Raw genomic sequence first — 13,488 nt, forward strand, 5'->3', positions numbered from 1 at the left:
ATATCCCACTGTTCCTCCTCCAGTGTCAGGAGCACCGCCTGTTCCATGGGGCACTGTGCCACCGGGAGCCTGGGGACCACCAGCACCATATCCTGGCCCTGCAGGATCATACCCCACGCCAGGACCCCATCCTACTCTGAATAATCCTTACCAAGTGCCTTCAGGACCTGCTGGTGCTCCACCAATGCCTGGTGGCCCCCACGTAAGTGTTCAGCTTGTTATTGCCTGTATAGTCAGAGTCACATTGGCACAGCTGAAGGTCATTGCGAAATTAGAGACCTAATACAACACTTAACATGGTTGTGAATCTATAAAGAACTTCAGGTTGAGGTACAGCATTTCAAAGGGCAGAAGAATACTTCTACTAAAAATAGAAAGGGAAGAGCCTAAAGACGTTGCACTGTGATAAACAGTGTGCTCCTCGGCACCCTTAGGTAACTAAAAGGTGCGAGTCATGGGCTCTTTTACAAATTCTGGTGTCCTTTTACAGCCATCATGTAAAGTGCAGCTTAAGGAAAAGCTTGTCTGGGTTGTTGGAGAGGAGGACATGGGCACACATTGCCCATCTCACTATTGGAACTCACGCCAGGTAGCTAGGCAGATCTCCACATTGATTAATTAAGGACCTATCTCAGCAGTGAAGACAAACATTCTTACTGAAGTGTCCTCTGAATTTTTATTAGTACAATTTCTTGATATATACATGTTTTTCCCTCAAAATTTTTTGCAAAGTATGCCACAGTAAATGACCTGACTTGCTGTTTGCATTTATTATATAGTAAGCTTATTTTAAGTCACCACAAAGAGTCAATAACTACACATCTTGGTTATATATAGGAGGTATAGAGAGGTCCTTGTGCTCACAGATAAGTGCCAGGGGAACCAGGAATGTTAAACACACAGGGTTGTTTCCTCTAAGGAGGAGATGTATGACCTGTTTTCCTCCCAGAAGACTGGGAGTAGATGTGGTTAATAACCTAGTGACCTTTGCACTGTCTGTGTGGCCAAGGCCACACTGGACCCTCCCCCAGACACTTACAGTGAATTTGTCAATCTGTAGAATTAGTTTTTATGGAAGATGTCGTGTACTTAACAGAGTTTCAATGTAGTTATGTCCTTAGCTTTATTGTGCACGTGGGATTGAGTTATTTATTTCTAGGAAAATTTTCAGCAAATTGTGCTGTACTTCAGTGTGCCTAAAATAAACTATTCAGGGTCAGACTCTCAAAGTTTGAACCAAGACCTCCTGCTTCCTGCCCTCCTCCCTCCATGTGTTATTAGTAATAGTGCTGCTGCTAAGCTGGCAGCTCTTAGAATTAATAGCTTCCTTCCTTATCAGTTACTGATCCCTTCTTCCTCATCACCTGCTGGGGTTATAGATCAACAAAATAATGGTATATAAATCTATGCGTGACATTTTCCTTAATGATCTGTATTTTCTTATTTATAAGAAATTAGACTTCATGAAGGGAAAGACACAACTTAACTTACTGGTAAAAGACTACAGAAATCATAGTACTGTTAAATAAAACAGACGTTCTATAATTGGCAGGTAATATTGGCATGTTGCTCATTATCTTAAAGATCCTCTTAAGATTTTGAACAGTCTGAACTCACCGTAATCAATGAACTTGTATTAGATGTTTCATAGCCATTGAATATTTTAACTGATTCTGCATGTTGTGCTCAAAATGATTCTCTTAGGAACTGAAGACTTAAACCCAAGCCTGCTACTGTTAAAATTATTTATCTCCCTTCAGATGTCTATAGGACAACAAACCCAACACTTTTTAAAAAAATATATTCATGCTCATTCTAATTTGTCAGACCTATTAACATCCGCTAATGCTCAGCCAATGTACTGGCCAGCTCCTCATCCCTAATACTTTATTTTCAGGTCATTCAAAGCTCGAATGAAATTCTTCATCAAAATAAAAATCTTTATAGGGACAATTTTGTACCTCATGAGCAAGCTCGACAGAGCATTGATTGGAAGCTGCCTTGTTCTGTCACACACTGCTGTCCGCTAATGGAATCTAATCTTTATCATATCTCAGAATGTGTGCATACTTTAAAATATGTTGATACTCTTTCTAACATAATGTTGCTTCTGCTCACAGGCGCAAAACAACCTTGGATGCCATTATCCATTTATTATATACCTTTTCCCTCTCTAGGACTCCTATTACAGTTAAAAACTGATAATAGTTCTGCTTATATTAGCAAATATGTTATATAATTTTACAATTTATGGAATATTAATTGTGTACAGGAATCCCTTACAATCCACAGGTCAAAACCATCAAATATTTAAATGGCAAATAGGGTCTAAACAGCCATCTAAATGGCCATGCTAGCTTTTCATTTCAAAGGATAATGCTACTGCATTTCCAAAGCATTTTGCCCTAAAGGACATACAGCCTAAAGTGTGTGTTAAGTGAAAGATCTAGAAAGTAATCAGTAGAAAGGGCTGATGTTCACCTAACATCAGGGCAAGGCTATGCTTGTGTCTTTCTAGAAAGTGAACGAAGTCCCAGGTGGCTCCCTTTCTGATGAATCTGACCAGGAGAGCTCCCCAGAGTCCACTGGACAGATGAAGCTTCTGAAGGTAGATGACAAACCCATCAGGAAAAGACGTCCCAAGAGGAAGAGTAAGCCAGTAACTTGGGGAGACATCAAGAATTTAACTTATCAAGCCGAGACCTTGGGGAAACAACAAGGATATAATACTAATGACCCAAAAATTATGCTGTTGTGTTTAATAACTATATTACATGTTAATTCTCAGCATGACCATTCAGATCCCAATTGAGTTGTTGGGAGAGATAAAGGTATACCTGTAATAAATAGTGTAATGTTCTGCCATGCTAAGGTTTTGTTTTGGTTTTGGGTTTTTTTTAATCCTTTGGACCAGTTGTCTGGACAAAGGATGGTATGCAAGTATTTCATTGCACATTTCGGTGGGACTTATCTAATTGTTCAGTCCACTCACAATAACAGATCTTAGCATAACTGAGTACTCTTTTAAAGCTCTGATAATGGGAATTAGAGTTATGTGAAGATTAAAAGAGGAATTTTTGATGTATTTCTTACTAAAGTAGCTATTATTGTACCTACAGTGGCACAACCTGTTGCCAGTGGTTTAGAAAATAACGTCTGGCTTCATGTGCCACATGGCCGTCAACAAGACCAGTCTGTGTATCAGAAGAGACACTGTTCTAATCCTAATTTCTTTTTTTTTCTTAAGACTTACTATGTATACAGTGTTTTGCTTGCATGTATGCTTAAAGACCAGAAAAGAACACCAGATCTCATGCCAGGTGGTTGTGAGCCACTACTATGTGGTTCCTGGGAATTGAACTTGGGACCTCTGGAAGAGCAGCTACTGCTCTTAACCTCTGAGCCATCTTTCCAGCCACTATTCTTGGACTCTGTCAACAGTGTTCTGCTATGTGGTGCTTTAATGAGCCAGGCTTTCCTCATACTGTCTATGGTCAAAGTAATGATTTGCATAGAGATAGAAAGTCTTGCAGGTGCCTTTGAGTGGCCGTCACGGTTAAGATGGCTTTCCTCTTTCTTTGGTCCTCCATAAGCTATTCTTATAATTCTTCTATGCTCGCCTGTATTAGACTAGCCATGTGGGCAGTGCATTCAACCGTGGCCACAATTTTCTTCTTAAAAAGTGAAAAAGCAGGCAGTTGTGGGAGTGCTAGGGGAACCAGGAATGTTAAACACACAGGGTTGTCTCCTCTAAGGAGGAGATACATGACCTGTTTTCCTCCCAGAAGACTGGGAGCAGGTGTGATTAATAACCTGGTGACCTTTGCACTGTCTGTGTGGCCAAGGCCACACTGGACCCTCCCCCAGACACTTAGGGTGAACTTGTCAATGTAGTCCTGTCCTTTCTGGTTTTTTGAGACAGGGTTTCTCTGTATAGCCCTAGCTGTCCAGGAGCTTACTCTGTAGCCCAGGCTATATAGTCCTGTCTTAAGCGTCATTATGCACATGGAACTGAGTTATTTCCAGGAAAATTTTCACCAAGTTGTGCTGTGCTTAAATATGCCTCAACTGTTTAGGGTTAGACTCTGACAGCAGCTACCCAGTCATGTTGAACTGAGCGCCTTGCCTCTTGCACATCACCACCTGTCACTTCTGCACGGGGCAAAAAAGCCATGTGTACTGGATGAGCTGCTCGCAGAAAAAACCATGTTTTTCTATAGAGGCATGTGGTTAACAACAGCTGAAGGAAACTTATCCTGTAGTCTATACCTGGGAGGGGCATGAAAGCATATTCCAAGAACAGTTCTATGTTTTTGAAGAAACTGAGTTCGTAAGACTTGGTTTCTTAGAGTTTTCTCATAAGCACTCAGAAGTCTCACATGAGTCCATTCTTGCACCATGGTCTTGTATTAATATCTTCCCTGTTTCGATTTTTTTTTTAAACCCAACATGTCCAGAGTAGTTTTATCTTGAGATGTTGTTGATAAATCTAATTATCATTTGATGTATGGGTATCCTGTAAGTAAACAAATGATCAATACAATAACCTTAGAACAGTGAAAGCATTGTGTATGATACTCCTCCACTGAGATCGGGGATCCAAACTGTCAACATCTAGTGCATTGGGGTCCCTGGATAGGGTCACAGTAATCAGGACACGGGATGCAGAGTAACCGTGACCCACTGCATACTTTATTGAATGTTCCAGCATCTTTTATAGGGAAGCAGAATAAAGATTTCTCGCAGCTTCTTACTCTCAGCAGCTTCTGTTTCTCAAGCAGTTGGTCATCTAGGCTCAAGGTGACCCAGACCTCCTTGCAGACTGAGAAACCTGTCAGCAGTCCAATGCTTAAGTGTTGCTTAGTTTAGTTAAAATGAAAGATTTTTCTCATGAGAAGATGATCATGAAGGCCACTTCCTCATCAGGCATGCAGAATATCAGGATTCTCCATTGAGAAAGTGTGCTTTCTCAGTGTTCCAGCATGCTAGAATTCACAGATATCCTTAAGTCACCTTGCAGCTAGCAGGCTGGGAGCAGTCACCTCATGCTATTTCTCAACAAATTTTATTTTTTAATTTAGCTTCTGAAAGTTTTGCAAAGGGTACGTGTTTGTGAAGTGTGTTTATGAAAGCAACACTTGTAAATAGCCAGTCCAGCAGTCCTAATTAAAACAATGCTAATAAGTAAAGCAACACTGTGTCCTCCAGCCTCGAGAATCACACTCTGTATTAACAGTTTTAGGATCTGGGCCAGACAGTCTGTCAGTTAACGTTTGAGCAGTATCAGATACATCATCAAATGAAAGTCATTTTTTGAATGTGTCCAGCACTTGGTATTGTAATTGTTCAATATCCTTTCTAATAGTAGAATTTCCTTTCAAATATTGTTAGATCTTTTTCTAATCTTGACGGCTGGCATTATATTGAAAATCAGTAGCCCAAAATGTAGTAGAATTCCATTCACAGTTTAACTGTGCTGTTGTTGCACACTCAGATATTTTTGACCTAACCAGGATGCAGATTGTTTTAATGCATCTTCTGTCTGCAGCCTCCCATCAATGTCCCTCGAGTTAATGTCCCCCTGATGAACTCACAGTTCATGAGAATCCTTATGCCAATGTTCTACAAAATGTTTAGTTTGGAAAGAAGTGTGCAAAGCCACACCGGCTACTAAGGCTGTGGTCTCAACAGTAAGACTTAGAATTACAGCAACAACAATTCCTAACATATGCTTTGTTCTTTCTTCAACCTTTTCATGAGCTATTATTAATCCAGATGGTTTAAATACTTCTGGTTAAATTTGCAAAACATTTCTAATTCTGCCATGTTAAGTCCTGCAAAAAGAATATCATCCATAAAATGAGAAATATATAAATGAGGATAATGCTGTCTGATAGGATGCAAAGCATTATCTACATAAATCTGACTTGTAGTAGGGGAATTGGTCCACTCCTTGTAGGAGTACTTTCCATTGATCTCTTTAGTGTGGCCCCCTATTATTTACATAAGGTATTGGAAAAGCAAAACCTTTCCTCTCATTTCAGTGAATAGGAATGGTGCCAATCAGTTACAATTACAGACCAAGAAAAAGGTAACATAGATGGCTGAGGGATCCTGGGTTGCAAAGTTCCCATGGGATACTTAGTTAACTCCCCTTAAGTCTGCTAACAACCTCCATTTCCCAGACTTAATCACAAAAGTAGGGGAAGTCCATGGAGATGTAGATGGTTCTCTTTGCCCTTTTTGAAGTTGCTCCCCAACCAAAGATTGCACAGCATCCAATGTCTGCTTTGTTAAAGGCCATTGTTCGGTCCAGAGCGGATTCATTTTTTCCATAGAATTTCTAGAGAGTATTAAATGTTAAACGAGCGCCCCATTGCTCCAAGTCATCTCTTGCAGAAATACTAACAAGTACTTACTTATAATAAGGTTTAAAACAGCAGTTAGCCCATCTTCAGTAATTAAAGACATGAACTAAACACTGTTTAATAGAGGTTACAGGTTGAGAACCAATACCTTTTATTACACAAGGTAATTGTACAGGCCAACTTAAAGACCAGTCTTTTTCTGTAATTATAGTAATATCAGACCCTGTATCTATCAGACCAATAAAGGCTTTATTATTAATAGAAATTTTATTTGTGGCTGTTGTTTCCCTTTATTCATAATCCAAAAGGCATTTGCCTGATTAGTACTTCCAAACCCCCTGACGAACTGCATCAGAATATCCAGTGGGTATATAAGGTAATAACAATAATTGTGCTATCCTATCTCCTTTCTTAATTTGATAATTAACATAGATATCATAATTTGAAGTCTTACTAGCATTACTGTGTAGTAGGTATTCTCCAGATTTTCTGAAGAAGTGATTGATTGTTAGTTGAGTCTAATATATACAGCAAGGATCTAACCCATATAATTGTTGACATCAGGTCCTCCCCTGATTTACTAATTGAGCAAGAAAGGTAAGGGTAAGCAGTTAGCATTTATAGCCTTTGTAGTGTAAATGAATCCATCCCAAAGGTTTATCTTCTTGTGCTATATAATACTTGAAGCAAACAATTCAGTGAGGAAAATAACTTTAAAGGCAGTGAAGGTTCCACACTACACAAATGTTTCTTTTAGTCTGGAATCAAATTTCTGTAGTTCTTCCCTTGCCTCTCAATCTGTGAGCACTGTCCAATGCCATCTCTATCCCTCTTTGTAGAATTTTAAATAAATTGTTTAGTGCCTAATTAGGTATTTCTAAAGTAGGGCATAGCTGATTACTATCTCCTAATGGGCTTTGAAAGTTGTTTTTAAAGTGTTTTGTCTAATGAGTGTTTCTTGTGGTTTAACAGTTCTATTAATTAGTTGTCCCAAATATTGCACAGTATCTGATCTTGTGTGCCTTTTCAGGTGCAATAATAAGCCCATTTGTACATAGCATGTCATGAGTCATGTCATATGGGTTGTAGCTCTTCCTCTTTGGAGGTGGCTAACAGCATGCATTCATATAATATAAGCCTAAGGGAAAGCCTGCCTCACAGGGACTAAAACCTTTGCTGTGCAGTATAGACACATAGCAGAGGAGTTTGTCAAGTCTTGAGATAATACAATCCATTGATTAAAAACGAGGGGGAAAAAGAATTCTGTGTGCCCGTTTCCCAACTGTGACTGCTTGAAGATTCTGTAGCTTTGCTTTGAAGAACATAGGTTTTTCCAAAGCAGCTAATTTTGCTCTGTTTTGTAGGTTCCCAAGTTTCTACAGAATTTCAGAAAGTCGATAGCATTTTCTATGTGGGGTGTTACTCCTTGGTGATTTTAATTGGCATTATCAAAAGCCAGCTGTTTACTAAGAACTTGCTCCTCTCTGATTCAGGAGCATCTTTCAGTCTTTCTGTGAAATCAGCATAGGGCTTAGAGGGACCTTGTATGCATGTTACAAGACTAGACCAAGGGGTCAGATCCTGATTCAGTTTTTATCCAAGCAACTATAGCTCCATTCTGAATGTGGAAGGGCTGCTGGAGGCATATCATGCAACTGGTGCTTATTCTGGAAACCAGGAGGCAATCTAATAGTTAGGATTTCAGTACCTGTGCTCTTCCTTTAAAAAAAAAAAAAAGATGTACATGCTCTGCATCAGACAAGGCCTCCGCTGGTTTCTGCCCCATTTTTCTCAGTCACCTATGATTCTTGTTCTGAGCGCCACATGTCACTGCCCTGAAGACAGTGGATCCTGAGAGAGTGGAATTGATAAGTGAGGTGGCTTAAAGTCTCACACAATCACCAACTTTAGTCAAAGCATCAGACAGTTTATACTCTGGCATTTAAGAAGATTTATGTAAATGTACAATTACAAGCCATGTGTGGTAGAGCAAGCAGGCAGGAAAACATTTTCCATAGAGACATATAAAGAAATAACAGTAGCCAGTTGTAATGAATAATCTGAAGTAAACTCCTATCTGCTACGTATGGGAGGGGCACAAAAGCAGAATCGAAGAACAAGTCCATGTGTTCTGAAGAAACGGCTCACAGGAAACAGGTCCTGTCTTGGTTTCTTAGAGTTTTCTTATGAGCACTCAGAAATCTCACATGATTGCATTTTTGACACGTGTTCTGACAGTTACTCTGCTGGTTTTGGTGTTCACAAAGACCGCAATTATAGAAGTTGATTTTTTTTCCCTTTTTTTTCTGTTGCAGTCTTACCATTAAGTTGACAGTGGATGAAGAGATGGCGCATTGCTTTTTGAAGTACATGTATATGCACGAGAAAGCATATATAATGGCTGGTTTCGCTGTTGGTTGAGGGCATTTTTGAAAGAACTTTGCACCTCAGTTCCTGCTTCATGTGTTTGGATATGTAGAACATCACGTGGGTACAATCAGATAAAATGTAGAAGTGAATTATTCAAGTGTGCTTAATGTGATTATGTGTATTGAGTAATATTTGATAATATTTGTTTAAAGCATAGTTATGCCCTCAAAATCTAAAATAACATGGATTATTGTTAGATTCTACAACTCAATTGACAACATCAAGTACTTTTTATAATCACACCACCACCACCACACCCCATAGAACTAAGAATCACTTAATTGAAACATGACTCCTCAACTCATTTTGAGCTCCTCCTACCTACACAAACCTGGCCCTCTTACTATATTTATCTACATAGCTGTGAGTGTGTGTGTGTGTGTGTGTGTGTGTGTGTTTACTAAGTTTAATTCAACCATTTTATCCAGTTCTCCCCAAATAACATAAAGTTCCTAGCAGAATTGCATCATGATCTAAGGACAGATTGTGCTCTGACGGAGCTCTGGAAGAATGTTTGACACCAAGTGCACCTAAGAGTTAAGGCTTGCTGTGGTACTTGGACTGCCCATGTTGCGTCCAGTCTCGGGAAGAAATAAGGAAAATGGGCGAGATGAGTAAGGCGGTGCTGCTGATCTGTCACTGCTTTGGTCCTCGGCCCACCAAGCCATCAGAGTAGCAGGACCAGCACGCAGATGTCACATGCCTTTTTAGCAATGTAATTTGGAATTAACAAATCATTGTTTCCTTAAGAAAACAGTTACAAAAGGTGGTTCATGTCTTTCATTGCATTATTTTGTTATAAGTTAAGTTACTGGCTGGGCTAAATAAAGCATACATCATTTATGACATTTTTTTAAGTGGGAAAAGTGCTCTGAATTTCAGAGGACATTCTCACAATGACTGAACCACAACCCATTTGAGTTATTGCAGAATTATACACACTTGTAGTGTTTCTTGGCTTAAGCATACACGAGAACTGAAGGAGAAAGCTCTTTGGTTGACAAAGCCATGGATGGGTCAGAGCCCTTCCTAAATCAGACCAAGTGTAGGAAGCAGAGCTTGGCAGGCGGCCCCTGCAGCACTTACACATTTAGATCAATGTGAGGGATTGCAGGCTTGTTAATGAGGACATTTCTGGCACCTCCTGTGGTTTCTATACAGCTCTCTCGGAAGCAGCTAGACCCATGTGCATGACAAACCCTCTCCACCGGACTTACTGGGTTAAAGGAGATCCTGAATTTATTCTTGCTGTGTTTGGGACGTTTTAATGAAGTCATAACCCCAGCGGGGCTGGCTCTTGGTTGTGCACTGTGGGGGTGGGCTCTGGCAGTGTGGTGTAGTCTGCGGCTCTGCACTCCTCTCACCCTGCCACTCTGGGGGTGAGGGGTGTCCAGCAGTCGGTCAGATCTAGAGTCTTCACTCTCACAGCAGAGTGTGGTTCTTGAGCTTGTTTGGGTGTGCAGGGTTATGTTGTCAGTGACTGGTGACCCAAAACTATTGCTGACCTTCCTATAACGTGGGTTAAAACAGATTAAGCCGTGAAACTTGGTTTGAGTATATTTGATGCCAACATTTTTTCCTAGAACTCTGTCATAGCAAGAAATCTATCCTAGGAGCTCAATGGTTTTGAGAGAAATATTTCATTGTTTTGGCAGAACTAGGTACAATGGTTAAATTAAACTTACTAATACAAGTATGTCACTAAAATATAAAAAGAGGCCCCAGCTGTCTAGGTGGAGGCTATGCCCTCTAGGGTATGTGTGGGGTTCTTCCCCTGGTTTCTGTGTTGGATGCCATCCTATTAGGCTTTGCTGAGGTAACAACTTCTTTTGGACTCCCACAAAGATTTCAGATTCTCCTCTGGGAGCTTCTTGGATATTGGAGCCAGCCTGAACATCGGAACCCTGGAACATATTATCACTGCTCTGCCTACCTACATAACTTTAAGCCAATAATTATCAGTTGCCAAGTTCATCAGTCAGTATTGGGTTTTGTTGTTCTTTGTAGAGTCATTGGTGTTCTTGTTAGTAAAACTTAACAACCCACCCTGTGTGGTGTACTCTGGACGGTACTTCAGTTAAACCCTTGTTTTTTAGGACTTTACAACTGAATAATTGGGAGTTATTGGGTTTATTATTATTTAATGTAAGAGTGGAAATCAAAGGGATAGCAGGTTTTCTTGTTTTATTTGTTTCCAGGACATGTCTCTTGTTGCCTTAAGGGTAGGGTGTTTCTGGGTTCAGGGAAGAATCAAGAAAAGCTAAAATAAAATGAATAGACGATAGCCAAATGAGGAAAATAATCTGTAAAGAATTTTCTGTTTTTGTTTTAACCTAAGAATAATCCTGCTTTCAGAACAAACAATGTAAGCCATGTCCAGTCTACTGAAAAGAGATTGTCAATAATTATTTGGTCTTAAAGGAATCCAAATTATAGAATTTATGTTGACATGGCCTCAAAATAATTCTTAAATAAATGCAATAGATAGTTGAGATGTATATGAAGATAGTTTTTGTGAAGTTGAAGTCTTTGGTTTTGCAATGTTCAGTTCTTTACAAAGTCTCCCTCGCGTGTTTGTTAGTCTTGCTCTCTGTCAGCAGTGGTTAGCAGTCCGTTTCTCTTGACACACCTCACCTAGACAGCGTTTGGAAGCTGTGGGTTGGAGATAGCCCCACTGTTTCTGTAAGATACTGCCTCATTTTCAGTGGTTGCCTACACTTATCAACTAGTGCCATGTATTCCTCCTCAAATGCCAAGATTACAAACTCTGGAAGTTTCACAGGCCTTTAAGTCCTTCCAGTGTTCAGAGAAGCATACGCCTGAGTACACCAGCTGCTGGGGAGCAGCGGATGCTTTCAGGGAAAGCCCATTTTACTTTCAGAATTGTGCCAACTGAAACAACAATGGATGATGGCAACTGAGACTGAGATTTCATGCTTGCTTCTGGCTGCAGAGCCCATCTGAGGACTGAGCTTGTCCCGTGTGCACATCTGGGATGGAACTCTGGTCCTTTGCTCAAGGAGCTCCTATTGAGGCACACCATTAGCAGCCACCTAGATGAAAAGTGATTAGTGATAGCTCTCAGTGAGGAGAGCAGACCTGTCTTGGGCATTTTTTAAAATGTGGCATTTTGTTTTGGTTTTTTTGAGGTGGGGTCTCACCATGTAACTCTGGCTAGCCTGAAGCTCTTTATATAGTTGAAGAACTCAAACTTCCTTTCTCTGTCTCCCAACTGCTGAGATTAAAGGCATATGGTTGGCTTAATAAACTGGTTGTGTGTGTATGTGTGTAAATGAATATCTTTCATGAGCCAAATGTGGTGTCGCATGTCTTTGATCGCAGCATTTGGGAGGCAGAGGCAGTCAGATCTCAAGGCCAGCCTGGTCTTCAGAGAATTACAGGGCAACCAGGGTTATACAGGGAAATGAAGTCTCAAAACAAACATCATTCCAAGATTGTAGTGTTCATCAGTGCAACTATTCAAGTGTACAGTGTAGCAGGATTGTTCCCCGCTCTTCTGGATCGAGGCCCAGCTGCCACTGGCTGACAGACACTGACGTCATGAAGTAGACACTACTTTTCATATGTGCTCTATAAGAGGTTTTGTAATACTTTTTTGAAATTATGATTTTTTCATTTATTAAAAATGTCAAATTTGATGTATTTTACAGTCTATGCATTTTAAGTTAAGCTGCCTGAAGTGTGGTTTGAGACATGTATGTCTATACTGTAAGCAATGGATGATACTAGGTTTTGTCACCTGCTGCTGTATTTGGAAACAAAGACAAATGTTGCCTGAAGAAGTAATTATAATTAGAAGTAGGCTATTGATGTGATCATTGATATTTTTAAGGTAAACTTGTTTGCTTTTGTGTGTAATACCTGAAAGCTTTTTTAAGAAAATGTATTTTCGTGATTTCGCAGTTTCTTCGTGTATTTTATTACCTGGGCCCAATTCTAGGCTTCCCTAAACAAGTTCATAGCCCTCTTAGCTTCCTGGTTGTAGTAATAAAGAAAACAAGGGTCTGTAATACCTGTTTGTATGTGGCCTGCATTCTCTAAGGAGCCCTGCCAGGCCAAAACTCTGCAGCACAAGATGCCAGTACCTGTTGTGGTTAGCACTGCCCCCAAGGCAAGGCCACCCGGGGTCTCTCTACCTAAAGTCAGAGAACCATATCTTGCCCCCCCCCCCCAACCTGTGGACATCACCCCAACTTTCTCTCATAAACAGTGACTCCTTTTGCTTTGACTGTCACACATACAGTAGATAGAGTAGGTCACATTAAGCCCAATGTACTTGGTCCTGTCCTTGGGAGTTAGCCAGCCTCACAACACATGTGGAAATGGGAAAATTTTGACCTTCTAAAGTAAACTTGGGGTGTTTATGTTCTGTGTGCCTGAAAGTGCCCACATAAAATAGAGCTAAAAAAAAGGGAAGTCCCCATCCTGGGGATGGGCCCAGTTGGTTGATTGGCTTTCTCATTGTGAAATGGCATCAATTAACACATGCTAAGTCTCTTGACCCAGCAGGTCTGTTTTACCACCTTAAGACTGAAACCTAACATGGCCACATTTATTCAGATAGGACACGTGCACACCTAATGCCCTGAGAGCTGCTTGAGCCATCCTATAAAGTTTATTTCTGTGGTACTTACATGTTTCCTTTCTTTCTAAGATTTATTTTATGTAC

At 40.3% G+C, this 13,488-nt stretch overlaps 1 long non-coding RNA gene across 1 annotated transcript; it reads left to right on the plus strand.

Annotated features, from left to right (window-relative positions):
- The first annotated feature begins 6 nt into the window (after positions 1 to 6).
- LOC116084477 lies at positions 7 to 12,719 on the plus strand. The gene is made up of 2 exons (XR_004116123.1): positions 7 to 202; positions 8,684 to 12,719. It is a non-coding gene; the product is annotated as an uncharacterized LOC116084477 (long non-coding RNA).
- Positions 12,720 to 13,488: the final 769 nt, after the last annotated feature.

This window comes from Mastomys coucha, unplaced genomic scaffold (genome assembly GCF_008632895.1).
Source record: "Mastomys coucha isolate ucsf_1 unplaced genomic scaffold, UCSF_Mcou_1 pScaffold9, whole genome shotgun sequence".
NCBI classification, from domain to species: domain Eukaryota; kingdom Metazoa; phylum Chordata; class Mammalia; order Rodentia; family Muridae; genus Mastomys; species Mastomys coucha.